The sequence below is a fragment of the Chiloscyllium plagiosum genome, unplaced genomic scaffold (genome assembly GCF_037043375.1).
Source record: "Chiloscyllium plagiosum isolate Xiang-an unplaced genomic scaffold, Cpla_swu_hap1 HiC_scaffold_30, whole genome shotgun sequence".
Lineage (NCBI taxonomy): Eukaryota > Metazoa > Chordata > Chondrichthyes > Orectolobiformes > Hemiscylliidae > Chiloscyllium > Chiloscyllium plagiosum.
Window position 1 is genome coordinate 12,776,726 of NW_028270168.1, and position 14,242 is coordinate 12,790,967.

The window sequence follows — 14,242 nt, forward strand, 5'->3', positions numbered from 1 at the left end:
TCAGACACTTAAGGGAACATGTCAAACTCACTGAAACACACACCTGCTAGACTTGAGAAAGGTGAGCAATGTCCATTCCTGAGCCCCACAAATTCACAAACTCATCAGAGGAGGAATTACAATAATATGTAAATACCAATTTGGGAATGTGGTTGATCAGGGTCAGGTTTTCATTCTCAATATTATCTAAATATGCTGGTGTACATGGATTTTGGCAAGGCGTTTGATAAGGTTCCTCATGGTAGGCTCATTCAGAAAGTAAGGAGGCATGGGTTACAGGGAAATATGGCTGTCTGGATACAGAATGGGCTGTATGACAGAGAGTGGTAGTAGATGGAAAGTATTCAGCCTTGAGCTCGGTGACCAGTGGGGTTCTGCAGGGATCTGTTTCATGACCTCTGCTCTTTGTGATTTTTATAAATGACTTGGATGAGGAAGTGAAACGGTGGGTTAGTAAGTTTGCTGATGACACAAAGATTGGCAGAGTGCTGGATAGTGTGGAGGGCTATTATAGGTTTCAATGGGGCATTGACAGGATGCAGAACTGGGCTGATAAGTGGCAGATGGGATTCAACCTGGGAAGGTGTGGTGATTCATTTTGAAAGGTTGAATTCGAATGCAGAATACAGGGTTAAAGGCAGGATGCTTGGCAGCATGGAGGAACAGAGGAATCTTGGGGTCCATATCCATAGATCCCTCAAAGGTGCCACCCTAGTTGATAGGGTTGTTAAGAAGGCGTATGATGCGTTTAAGAGCTGTGAGGTTATGCTGCAGCCCTATAAAGCCCTGGTTAGACTTCCCTTGGAATATTGTGTTCAAGTCTGGACGCCTCATAATAGGAAAGATGTGGAAGCTTTAGAGAGGATACAGAGGAGATTTACCAGGATGCTGCCTGGACTGGAGGGCATGTCTTATGAAGAAAGGTTGAGGGAACTAAGGCTTTTCTCATTGGAGCGAAGGAGGATGAAGGTGACTTGATAGAGATGTACAAGATGTTGAGAGGCATAGGTAGAGTGGATAGACAGAGATTTTTTTCCATGGCTGAAACGACTATCACGAGGGGGATTAACATATAAATAGAAAGTAGGAATCATGAACAGTGCTTCGCTTGGAGGCCCACTGAAGATGCTATCTAGTAGGGTGACGAAACGTCTGGAAATGAACTTTCCATCTCAGTGAGCAAACCTACATCCAGAACCTCAACCTGAGCTACAAGTCTTCTCAAAACTCGCTGAGGGGGATTAATTTTAAGATAATTGGAGGAATGTTTAGGGGAGATGTCAGAGGTAGGTTCCTTACTCAGAGAGTGGTGGGTGCATGGAATGCACTGCCAATGGTGTTAATAGAGTCAGATATATTAGGGACATTTAAGAGACTCTTGGATAGGCACATGGATAATAGTAAAATGTAGGGTATGTAAGTTAGTTTGATCTTAGAGTAAAATAAAAAGTCGGCAAAACATCAAGGGTGGTGAGCCTGTACTGTGTGTACTGTTCTATGTTGTATGCTGGGCCTCTGATCCACAAGATGTTTGGTGTGCAGATACTGCCCTTATTCTGTGGATGGGAATGTGATGCTGGATATTCCCTACCCCATTTTGGACACCCACTGCACTAGGGTGACACGGTGGCTCAGTAATTAGCACTGCTGCCTCACAGCTCCAGAGACACGGGTTCGATTCTAGCCTCGGGTGACCACGTGGAGCTTGCACATTTTCCCTGTGTCTGCATGGGTTTCCTCTGGGTGCTCTGGTTTCCTCCCACAGTCCAAAGATGTGCAGGTTAGGTGGATTGGCCATACTCAATTGTCCATAGTGTTCAGGGAAGTGTAGGTTAGGTGCATTAGTCAGGGGTGAATGTAGTGTAATAGGTTAGGGGAATGGGTCTGAATGGGTTACTCTTCGGATGGTCGGTGTGGATTTGTTATACCGAAGGATTTGTTTCCACACTGTGGGGATTCTATGAAACTGGCTATAAGTAATTTCACCAGCTGCTCATCACTATCTGGTTAAAAAGTGGAGGAATCAATGAGACAAAAGTCTGGCAGCTTCTACAAACAACTAGATTACTGCCCAGATGGTGATCTCAGTCTGAATCCAAGCCACCAGGAAGAAGGTGAAAATTGAGAAAGACTGAACCAAATACAGTAGGAAACATAACCATTCCTAACAGTAGTAAATTCATTTGCAGGATGTAAGTGTTGCTAGTGAGCATATCACTGCTTGACCATCCCCTTGCAGCACCCAGAGGATGAGGCAAGATTCTCTTCCTGAAAGGCGCGGCAAGTAGGTCAGTGGTTAATGCTGTTGTCTCACAGCGCTAGGGACCCAGGTTCAATTCCAGCCTTGGGTGACTGTCTGCATGAAGTTTGCATGTTCTCCCTGTGTCTGCGTGGGTTTCCTCCGGGTGCCCCGGTTTCCTTCCACAATCCAAAAAGATAGTTTGACAGCCATGCCATCAGATGCTTCGGTCCAAGCTGAGGTCTGAAATTACCTGTGTAAGCCTTTGAGATTTTATATTTCTCTCTCCTAAGATACTCCTTAAAACTGATTTCCCTGACCAAGCTTCTTGAGTTAATATCGCCTTATCTAACTCAGTGTCAAATTTTATTTGTTAATGCACCCAGAAAGCCACTCAGGACATTTTACTATCTTAAACTAATATATAAATGCAAGTTGTTGTTTCCTGAAATGAGCCCATTAAGTCCCTCTGTACATTAAACAGCCACGAATGTCGCTAAAACCACAAGTAATCCTGGTATTCCTTTATCCTGAGCAATCTTGTCTAATTCTCCACAGTAGCAACCTGTTTTCTGAATGACAATCTGCTCTGGGATTTGCTGATGAATTATTGGACTTATGGATCAGACAGCTGGTCAGGGAAGGACGGTCTCATTCATTACCAAGGATTGACCTGACATTGAAGGGAGTGTTGCAGTCTGCGCTCTGAAATGTACCTCATTTCCACAAATAGAATGAATTTAATGGGGAAATGGCATGCACATTCGGGAACCAATTTATTTTTATACCTGTTCAACTTGTTTTCTATTTATAAAGAGCACATACACTACTGTCACATATAGTATGCCAATTTCCTCTTTGCTATAACTTCCTTCATATGTTTAAACTATAGTTCAGGCAACCATACATTCTAGTCTTAAATAGAGGTTATAAAAGGGAGTACTATAATGAAGTTAACTTGATGTTATGAATCTCCGTTCTATTAATCTGGCATGTTACCATCTCTACGCAGATTTTAAAATTTTATCTTTCCATTCCTGAAGGCTGTGATTTTTAAAAGATTCAATTTCCAGTTGTGGACTTCATCGACAAGGCTGACATAAAAAGCAGCAGAGCCAGTCTGCCAGAGGTTTCAGTTGAAAACATGATTCAGGACTCAGGGATTTAGAGGTGGAGTCTGAGGAAGATGTAAATGAACTTCTCCTCACTGGAGACTACTTTTCACTCACTGCTCCTTCATTTTACTTGCCCTGCCACTGACTTGCTCTTTCCAGCCAACGCACTGACTGGAGAGGAGCCATTCTCACAGTCTAGATGCCATACCTGGCGTGGAGGAAGTGGGGGGGGGGGGGAGGCATAGCATCTGGACTCTGGGTCTGCGAAGGCCCCTCCCTGGCAGAGTGACAGATTTGGCAGAAAAGATATCATCATGGAGGCAGAACTCCTTCTCGTCATCCTCAGACTTCACCTGAGGCTTAGCCTTGTCAGCCAAAGCCTCTTACTCAATCCCCAGCTAATGAAAAGGGTGAACTGGCAACATCAGCAGCAGCGGCCTCACTGAGGGCCACCTGAGCATGCGCTGGTGCTGATGTCACGGTGCACAGAGTACATTAATATTAGCAGCACATGTGCATAGGCTTCTGCAGCCAGTTGATGAATGGAGAGCACAGGAGTCGATCTTCACTGTCTTAGATTTATTCACTAATGAAACTTTACAAACATGTAACTCCCAACTCTGTAATCCACTACAATCAGTGTTTAAATATAGAGATAAATTAGTAAAAATGCTTCCACAAATTAACAATCCGATTAGTTTCCTCACCTGCATACATTTAACCTGGATTTAAATAATTAATGCCACCGAGAGGAGGAAACCTTTTTATCAGGTCCAAGATCAAACCCAACACCACAATCCCAGACAGAGATAAGAACAACTACTCCCAGAAAAGTGGGATCACTGGACAAAAAAATTATTTGAATCTAGATTAGAGTGGTCCTGGAAAAGTACAGCAGGTCAGGCAAATTCCGAGGAGCAGGAAAATTCCTGATGAAGGGCTTTTGCCCGAAATGTCGATTTTCCTGCTCCTCAGATGCTGCCTGAGCTGATGTGCTTTTCCAGCATCACTCTAATCTAGACTATGATTTCCAGCATCTGCAGTCCTCACTTTTGCCTAAAAGATCATTTGAAACTGTCATGGAGTCATAATGTTATAGGAAAGGGCCATCCGATCCATAGGACCCATATCTGGAGCCCTATGAGTTTATTTCCCTCAACTGCCCACCTAATTTCCTTTGCAAGTCGTTCCTCACTTCTGATTCTACCAACCCTCATTGGCAGTAAATTTGGGGTAGGCCAAACAGAAGTAGCTGGTAACTGAGGAGTGAGAAATGAAAATATAACCAAAAGAGGGACATTCTGCTGCCCATTTACTCCAAAGTAAGCGTAACCAAACCCTGACTGTAACTCTCATCATAACTTTCAACCTAATGCGAACCCTAATCCACTTAATTTAAGGATATGGTCTAAGTGATTAATTGCCTATTTATGATGTGTTCACTGACAACTAGAATTTCCCATACAGTACTTTAACTGTCTCTTCTTTATAGTCTAGTCCACTTTGTTGCAGATATTATTTGAGTTGCCTCTGACGTAAGTAATGACCCTCGACAGTTAAACCTCAACAGCTACTTGTTTAATCAAAAATATTTTGTTTAAGGATATATTTGTGCCTTTTCAGTGATCTATTATGATTGTGTTGTAACAGGAGTGGTAATTGTCAGATTTGAAATAAATAAGCATGTAGCCATGACCAAATAACAAATGTTTATCACCTATTCTATGAGTTTTTTAAAATTATTAATAATTTTCATCTTATTTCCACAGATTTATAAGGGATTAAATCCAGTAGCTGGCTTGAATTGTCTGGTAACTCGCAGAAGGCATCAGTCTCTGTTTGATCTATACAGTAAGTGCAACTGGGTAATTCACCAGCAAAGTTTGATCCTGAATTTAAACTAATCTGTATATGTGCACTTACCAACAGAGGACAGAGGATGGTGGAAACTGTAGTTCATTTTTCTCCCACCAGCTGATCAAAGCTAGTGACACCCTCCAACTGGTTGAGATTAACTAACACAACAAAATTGCTTGCCCCTTTCGATCTCAGCAGCTGTAAATCCCTCTGAGATCTCTGTACTCTCCAATCCTGGTCTCTTGAGTTTAGTTCCATGCCTTCTGCTGACTAGGTTCTAGAATTCCTTCCCTGAGCCTCTCTGCCTTTCCTCCTCTTTCTTCCTTTAAAATCCTTAAAAACTTGCGCATTTTTGTCATCTGTCTGAAAACCTCCTTATGTGAATTAGTACCAATACTGTTTGACGCTTATGTGAAGCATCATGAGATGTTTTGCCATGTTAAAGATACTATTTAAATTAGAATCCCTACAGTTTGGAAGCAGGCCATTCAGCACATCAAGTCCACACCAACCCTCTGAAGATCACCCCACCCAGACCCCTACTCTATCCCTGTAACCTCACATCTAGCATGGTGAATTAACTTAACCGACACATCCCTGAACACTACTGGCAATATAGCATGGCCAGTTCGCCTAACCTGCACATCTTTGGACTGTGGGACAAAACCAGAACATGTGGAGGAAATTCATGCAGACATGGAGAGAATTTGCAAACTCCACACAGGCAGTGACCCAAGGCTGGAATTAAACCTGACTCCCTGGAACTGTGAGGCAGCAATGCTAACCACTAAACCACTCTGATAGGAAGGAGACCAGAATTGCATGCAATATTCCAACAGTGGCCTAATCAATGTCCTGTACAGCCGCAACATGACCTCGCAACTCCTGTACTCAATACTCTGACCAATAAAGGAAAGCATACCAAATGCCTTCTTCAATATCCTATCTACCTGCGACTCCACTTTCAGGTAAGGATGGCAGTTTCCTTCCCTAAAGGATATTAGCAAAACATACGGGTTTTTTTCTGACAATTGACAACGGATTCATAGTCATAATTAGACTCTGAACTCCAGATTTTTTTTTTATTTGACTCAAATTCTACCACGTGCCATGGCAGGATTCAAACCAGGGTCCCCAGAACATTACCTGGGGTCTCTGGACTAATCGTCTAGTAATAATGCCACTAGGCCATTTCCTTCCCATTGCAGTTTAGATCATTATGTAAACCCTCTAGCCATGTACCAACAAATCTTGGAGTGGGACTTGAACCCAAAGCATGTGAAGCCAGAACATTACCTACTGAGCCACAAGGATTCCACTATAGCCTGAAACAAAAATAGAGAGCTGGAGAAATTCAACAGTGCAGCAGCATCTGTAGAAGGACAACTAAGATTAACATTTGGCATTCAGAAGTCAGATGTTCTAATCGAGGATCATTTGACTCAAAATGTTAACTCTGATTTATGTCTACAGATACTGTCAGATTTTCTGTGTTTCTCCAGCACTCCCTGTTTTTGCATCATATTTCTAGCTGCTACAGGTTTTTATATTAATTCCACCAAAGCATGTTACCAATCTGCCTCACAAAAAGAAAGATTGACACCTTAGATAAGGTTCCAATTAACATCAATGGATGTATACACAGCAAGGAGTCAGTGAAATAACTCCACGAAGGCTGGTAGCCCATCACCGAGTTACCCTTTAGTGCATACTACATGGCACTGATCCAGCTGGCTCAGAGCTGGCTGTCAGAGTGAGCAAGACCCCTGACACTCCTGTTTATACTGTCAGCCAGGACTCCCTGACTGGACCAGATTCACAGTCCCATTCAGGGAACTCAATATCTATAAGCTCTGAGGAAGGATCATTGGATCCGAAACATTAACTCTGATTTCTCTTCACAGATGCTGCCACACCTGCTTAGCTTTTCCAGCAATTTCTGTTTTTGGTTCTGTGAAATCCATATGGCTGACCTCATTCCAATCACTACAGTCAGGTCCTGGAATGTGACAGAAAAACAACATGGGGCCGTGTTTGTACTTTGACCCACTTCTTGGATTACTGATGATAATTTTGAATGAGCATCATGCAGCTTTAGAAGGCAGAGTTTTATGAACAAATTCTTTCCAGATTGCAAAAGCACTAACCCACCCCTTGTGAAATTGCTCACTTCGTTGATAAGACAATTTAAGTGAAAAACAAAATATTCTCCTGCCTTTGAAACAAACAATTCTGCACAAAATAAATTACTCTGCAAGATAACTTATCAAATGTGAAGAATACATAATCTGTTATCAAGATGAACAGGGTCACAACTTTGAGATTTTTAAGTGTTTTTATAATGCTGAAAATAGTTGGTTTGTTTCAATAACTACTCTATCAAATGTGTCCAACACTAACCTCATTAATAATTAATAACATTTATTTTTTGATAATAATAAACACTTCTACCTTACTTCCCATTTTGGTTCTTACAATAACTTATATTTATATTGTACACCTCCCATTAGAATCTGTCTCTGAGCACCTTACAACAGTGGAGGGAACTGTCTTTGTACAGATAAGAAAGCAACGAGAGAAGGGAGACTGAACTCAGAGTTAGACAGATAGCTTTGTTCAGAGGTTTTTTGAGGCAAGAGGAGATTTTAGAGACTGGATTAATGTCCATGCTTAATATTTAAACACAACTAGTGAATATTGTCAGGGTTTCAAATCATGAGGAGCATTAACTTTGATTTCACCCAATATACATGAAAAACAGTCCTTGATTAGCAATTAAGAGAAAGGTCAAGAACTTACTTATTTCTTCCAAACAGAACTTGCATTCACATAACATCTTTCATGATCTCAGGAAACCAAAAGTACATCAGGGTCAAATAATACTTCAGAAGTGTAGTAACATTGCAACATAAGGAACACTGCAACAAGTGCAGCTCCAATGATACTCAAGATGCTCAACACCATCCAGAAAAAAAGTAGCCTTGCTTGATCAGCACCCCATTCATCACCTTCAACAATCGCTTCTTCCACTAGGACAGTACTTGTATCATCATAGATTCATTACAATGTGAAATTAGGCCATTAGGCTCAACAAGTGCACACCCACCCTCTGAAGAGCATCTGACCCAGACCTACCCTCTAACCCATCTCTGTAACCCTGCATTTCCTATGGCTAATCCACCTAGCCTGCACACCCCTGGACACTAAGGGCAATTTAACACAGCCAATTAACCTAACCGAGATATCTTTGAGCTGTGGGAGGAAAACAGAAGTATCCAGAGGAAACCCAGACAGACACAAGGGGAATGCACAAATTCCACACAGACAGTTGCCTGAGGGCAGAATTGAACCTGGGTTCATAGCACTGAGAAGCAGCAGTACTAACCACAGAACCACCTTGTACTCCCATCATTTACAAGGTGCACTGTAGCGGCATGTAAGGTTCCTTCAACACACAGCACCTTCCAAACCCATGATATCTACCAACTAAAAGACCTAGGGCAGCAGCTACATGGGAACACCACCACTGCAAGTTACCATCTTGATTGGAAACATTTCACATTTCCTTCACTGTAGGTGGATCAAACTCCTGCAACTGCCTCCCTAACAGCACTGTGGGTCGACGTACACCACTCATAATTCACATAGGTGGCTCCTCATTATCGTCATTTCAAAGGCAATTAGGGATGGGCAATAAATTCTGGCATACATCCCATGAACAAATTTAAGTCATTGTAATAATAACTTACACTATTTCTCCTGTTGAGTTAGTCATAAGGAAAGAATGTATGATAATTTATATTAAAAAAATAACATACAGCAATTGTAGGAAGTATGGAACAAGAACAAATTCAGAAAAATGTTGCAAACAGGCAACTGTCCAGTCAGGATTTACTACAAAAAAATGGTGAAGTTTTAGAAATTGTCCAACATCAGAAGACATTCAATCCCTGGATTTTACCATCAAAATAGCTAAGAATAAATTACAATGGCACCATTCTCCCTACACATATCCAAATAAAACACAATCAATGTTAATTGGAAAAATTTATTTTGTAATCAACTGATGCTTCTTTTAATGATGGGTACTCTGGTGCTTAACGTAACATGGTGATATTCTGTAGTTCACAGGTCTATCATCTCAAGAGCATTGCTCAACCATTCCTTTTTATTTGTTACCCATTCTTAGATGTGAATATGACCAGGCCAAGCCAGCACTTGATGTCCACACTTAACTGGCCTTTTGAAGGTGGTGGTGAATTGTTTTCTTGAATCATTGCAGTCCATGATGTTCAGAGACACTCATAGTGCTGCTGGTGAGAGTGTTCTAGGATTTTGATCCAACAGTGGTGGCAGAATGGTAATGTAGTCAAGATGTTGTGTGCTTCAGAAGGGAATGTGCATCCCTATATGTCCATCCAGATAGTAGAGGTTGCAGGTTTGAAAGGTGGTGTTCATGGAGTCTTGCTGTAGCTGCTGTTGTGGCAGTGCACCTTATACACACTGCACATCAGTGGTGGAGTGGCTGAATGTTGAAGGTGGCAGATGGGCTACTGATCAGTTAGTGCTTTGTCTGGGTGGTCTTGAGCTTCTTGAATGTTGTCAAGCTGCACAAATTCAGGCAAATGAAGAATATTCCATCCCATTTCTGATCTGTACCATGTAGGTAGTGGACTAGCTTTGGAGATTCAGGAGCTATTCACTGCAGAATTCTTTATAGACACATGTTGTCACTAAGTAAATCTAGGCCATCTTGCTCCTGAACATCTGATGACTTCTAAAGTAAATCAAGTACAGCAGCTCTTGCTCAACTGCACCACACTGCCTGTTTCCTGAGGCCACTAGGTCTGTTCCTTTCATTGGTCAATAGACAATGACAATAGACAATAGGTGCAGGAGTTGGCCATTCTGCCCTTCGAGCCTGCACCACCATTCAATATGATCATGGCTGATCATCCTTAATCAGTATCCTGTTCCAGCCTTATCTCCATAACCCTTGATTCCACTATCCTTGAGAGCTCTATCCAACTCTTTCTTAAATGAATCCAAAGACTGGGACTCCACTGCCCTCTGGGGAAGAGCATTCCACACAGCCACCACTCTCTGGGTGAAGAAGTTTCTCCTCATCTCTGTCCTAAATGGTCTACCCCATATTGTTAAGCTGTGTCCTCTGGTTCGGCACTCACCCATCAGAGGAAACATGTTTCCTGCCGCCAGAGTGTCCAAACATTTAATAATCTTATATGTCTCAATCAGATCCCCGCTCAGTCTTCTAAACTCAAGGGTATACAAGCTCCAGTCTTTCAGTGTAAGGTAATCCCGCCATTCCAGGCATTGACCTTGTGAACCTACGCTGCACTCCCTCAATAGCCAGAATGTCTTTCCTCAAATTTGGAGACCAGAACTGCACACAGTACTCCAGGTGTGGTCTCACCAGGGCCCTGTACAGCTGCAGAAGAACCTCTTTGCTTCTATACTCAATCCTTCTTGTTATGAAGGCAAGCATGCTATTAGCCTTCTTCACTACCTGCTGTACCTGCATGCTTGCCTTCATTGACTGGTGTACAAGAACACCCAGATCTCTTTGTACTGCCCCTTTACCTAAATTGATTCCATTTAGGTAGTAATCTGCCTTCCTGTTCTTGCCACCAAAGTGAATAACCGTACATTTATCCACCTTAAACTGCATCTGCCATGCATCTGTCCACTCACCTAACCTGTCCAGGTCACCCTGTAGTCTCAACACATTTCACCCTGCCACCCAGATTTGTATCATCAGCAAATTGGCTAATGTTATTGCTAATACCATCTTCTATATCATTAACATATATTGTAAAAAGCTGCGGTCCTAGTACTGATCCCTGCAGTACCCCACTGGTCACTGCCTGCCATTCCAAAATGGAGCCGTTTATCACTACTCTTTGTTTCCTATCAGCCAACCAATTTTCAATCCAAATTAGTACTTTGCCCCCAATACCATGCGCCCTAATTTTGCTCACTAACCTCCTATGTGGGACTTTATCAAAAGCTTTCTGAAAGTCTAGGTACATCACATTACTGGATCTCCCTCGTCCATCTTCAGAGTTACATCCTCAAAAAATTCCAGATTAGTCAAGCATGATTTCCCCTTCATAAATCCATGCTGACTCTGACCTATCCTGTTACTACTATCCAGATGTGTCGTAATTTCATCTTTTATAATAGACTCCAACATCTTTCCCACCACTGAGGTCAGACTAACTGGTCTATAATTTCCTGCTTTCTCTCTCCCAACTTTCTTAAAAAGTGGCATAACATTAGCCACCCTCCAATCCACAGGAACTGATCCCGAATCTATCCAACTCTGGAAAATAATCATCAACGCATCCACGATTTCTCGAGCCACCTCCTTCAGTATCCTGGGATGTAGACTATCAGGCCCTGGGGACTTATCAACCTTCAGACCTAACAGTCTCTCCAAACCAATTCCTGGCAAATATAAATTCCCTTAAGTTCAGGTCCTTCAGCCACTGTTAACTCAGGGAGATTGCTTGTGTCTTCCGCAGTGAACACAGATCAATTCAATTCTTCTGCCATTTCTTTGTTCCCTGTATTATATTCCCCTATTTCTGTCTTCAATAGTCTTCACCATTTTTTGCTTTTCACATACCTAAAAAAGCTTTTACTATCCTCCTTTATATTATTGGTCAGTCTGATTCAGCATAGCTTTGAGAGCAAACAGAGAAGTGTCCTAGTTTCAAATGTGTAGGACAGTGAAACAGTATCTGCCACTGGCTAACTTTCCACAGAACATTGTGAAATCTGGGTGTACATTTTGGTAATGGAGAAATTTGGGTCACATGGCCCTGCATAAAGGGCAGATCAGTGCCAAAAAGAGTGGAGACTAAAAGTGACATAACAAACAGTGATGAATTGGAGGATGACTGTGGGGTGGGGTGTCATTGGATGGAAGGATTGGTGGTGGTGATGGAGGCAGCATCCATGGTCATCTCCTCTGACCTCTAAAAGAACAGACATAGGGAAGGAGTAGGCCATTTGGCCCATCAAGCCTGCTCCACCGTTCATAGCTGATCTCGGGCTTCAACTCCACTTTCCCATCTAATTCTTCAGTCCCGTGATTTTCTGAGAGGCCGAATGTCCGTCTACATAGCTTTGGATTTATTCAAAAAATGGGTGATCACAACCTTTTGGGTAGATAATATTAGTATTAAATAATTAAAGTTAAAAGGGGGAAGAACAGATGGGTATGATTTGATACATTCACTATCTGTGGATATAAAGAGGGGCCAGGTGGTTAATAGAACAAAAAAATACCATGCATGATTTGGTGGTGGAGAAAAGAGAAATATTCAGTTGTTTGTAAGAGCACCTCTGGATATTAAAAGAAAAGAGAAATAAAAAGGAAAAAAAGGAAAAAAATATGAAGAGGTACCAAGACAGGGTCTTATGGCACAGTGGTAGTGTGCTTACCTCCAGACCAAGTCCAGGTTCAAGTTCCACCTACTCTGTATGTGTGATGTAACATAACGGATCATCATGATTAAAATTGCTATGGGTAAAGGCATGGGAGTGGTACTTGGTGAATGGTTCTTACAGAGAACCAGTGTAGACCTGATGGGCTGAATGGTCTTATATGTTGTAATCATTCTATGATTATACTTGTGGAGAAGGTTGCTTTGTTAGTCTAAACGTTGCATATGAAGTTGACTGTTGCATTAGTCGCTTAGCAGTCACTGTCAATAACACAACTTGCATTTATATATTTTTAAAATTCATTTATGGGATATGGGCACTGTTCGCTAAGCCAGAATTGATTGCTCATTCTTAATTGCCCAGAGGCTAAGAATCATTGGGTCTGGAGACTCATGAAGGGCCAAACCAGGTAAGGACAGCAGTTTCCTTCCCAAAAGGACATTAATGAACCAGATGGGTTTTTCCCCTAAGAATGGTTTCATGGTCATAATTAGATTCTTAATTCCAATTTTGTTTTAAATTCAAACTTCACCATTCCATGGTGGGATTCAGACCTGGATCCACCAGAACATTATCTGGGTCTCTGGATTAATAGTCTACCAATAATACCACTAGGCCAACACCTCCCCATAAGGCAGCATCTTTATTTAAAAGACCTTAAGACATTTCACATGAGCATAACAAAATAAAAGTTATCCTGATCCATATGCAGAGATGTTAGGATAGGTTGTCAAAAGCCCAGTCAAATTTTAAGGAACACCTTAAATGAAGAAAGAAGCAATAATAGTTCCAACATTGAGGGATACGTGGATGAAGGGCAGTATTTGGCATAAATGGATTCAGGTAGACACAAAAGAGACAAAGCCGAGCCAATTATAAAATAAATCTCATAAAGGTTCCATTGATACAAGTGATAACAGCTCACCGCCCACACATTTTTCCAAGAACATTGTGATATGTCGACACCACTGAGAGGTTAATAGTAAATGTTAACGCATTTCCCTCCCGTAGAATGAGATGAGTTGGGTATACAATGGATCCCTGGGAGATGTCAGCAAGTGATTCATTTACTTATTGCTCAATGCCTTCAACTGCTATAGCGTCATAAATGAATGGCTAAATGCTAACATGAAATTTAAGTACAGGAAACAAACTCAGTGAAGAAAGATAACTTAATTTCATTAAACCAGCATGGGATGTATGTTAACTTAATTGGAATACTCAAAATAAATGCTTGGCAGCATCTGTGAGAGCAGATGACATGAGGCAATTCTGGAAGCAACCTTAATATATAATTTTCTCTGCAAATTGTTGCAACAAAACAAATAACTTCCCATTGTGCAGAATGGCTGAGTAAAGGTTTAATTTTGTAAATATTTTGCCCAATATTCATTAGACAGTAATCTATCGCCTCAGGCACAGGCATTGTGGACAGATTCCAACTAGGACAGGCACTGTGCACCAGATACACAGCTTGGGATGCTGGTTCATATTTATTTTCAATCCATTCCTTCCTTTTTGAGGAAACCAGTGTTTGTGAAGGAAAAAGCAGCCAACA

General features: G+C 41.6%; 1 long non-coding RNA gene across 2 annotated transcripts in view; it reads left to right on the forward strand.

The window, feature by feature from the left end:
* Positions 1–14,242, forward strand: part of LOC148142139 (uncharacterized) — a 104,523-nt gene that overhangs the window by 65,972 nt on the left and 24,309 nt on the right. For both annotated transcript variants that reach the window (XR_015752125.1, XR_015752124.1), the window contains one exon: positions 5,124–5,205. This is a non-coding gene — a long non-coding RNA (uncharacterized LOC148142139). The remainder of the gene's footprint in view (positions 1–5,123; positions 5,206–14,242) is intronic.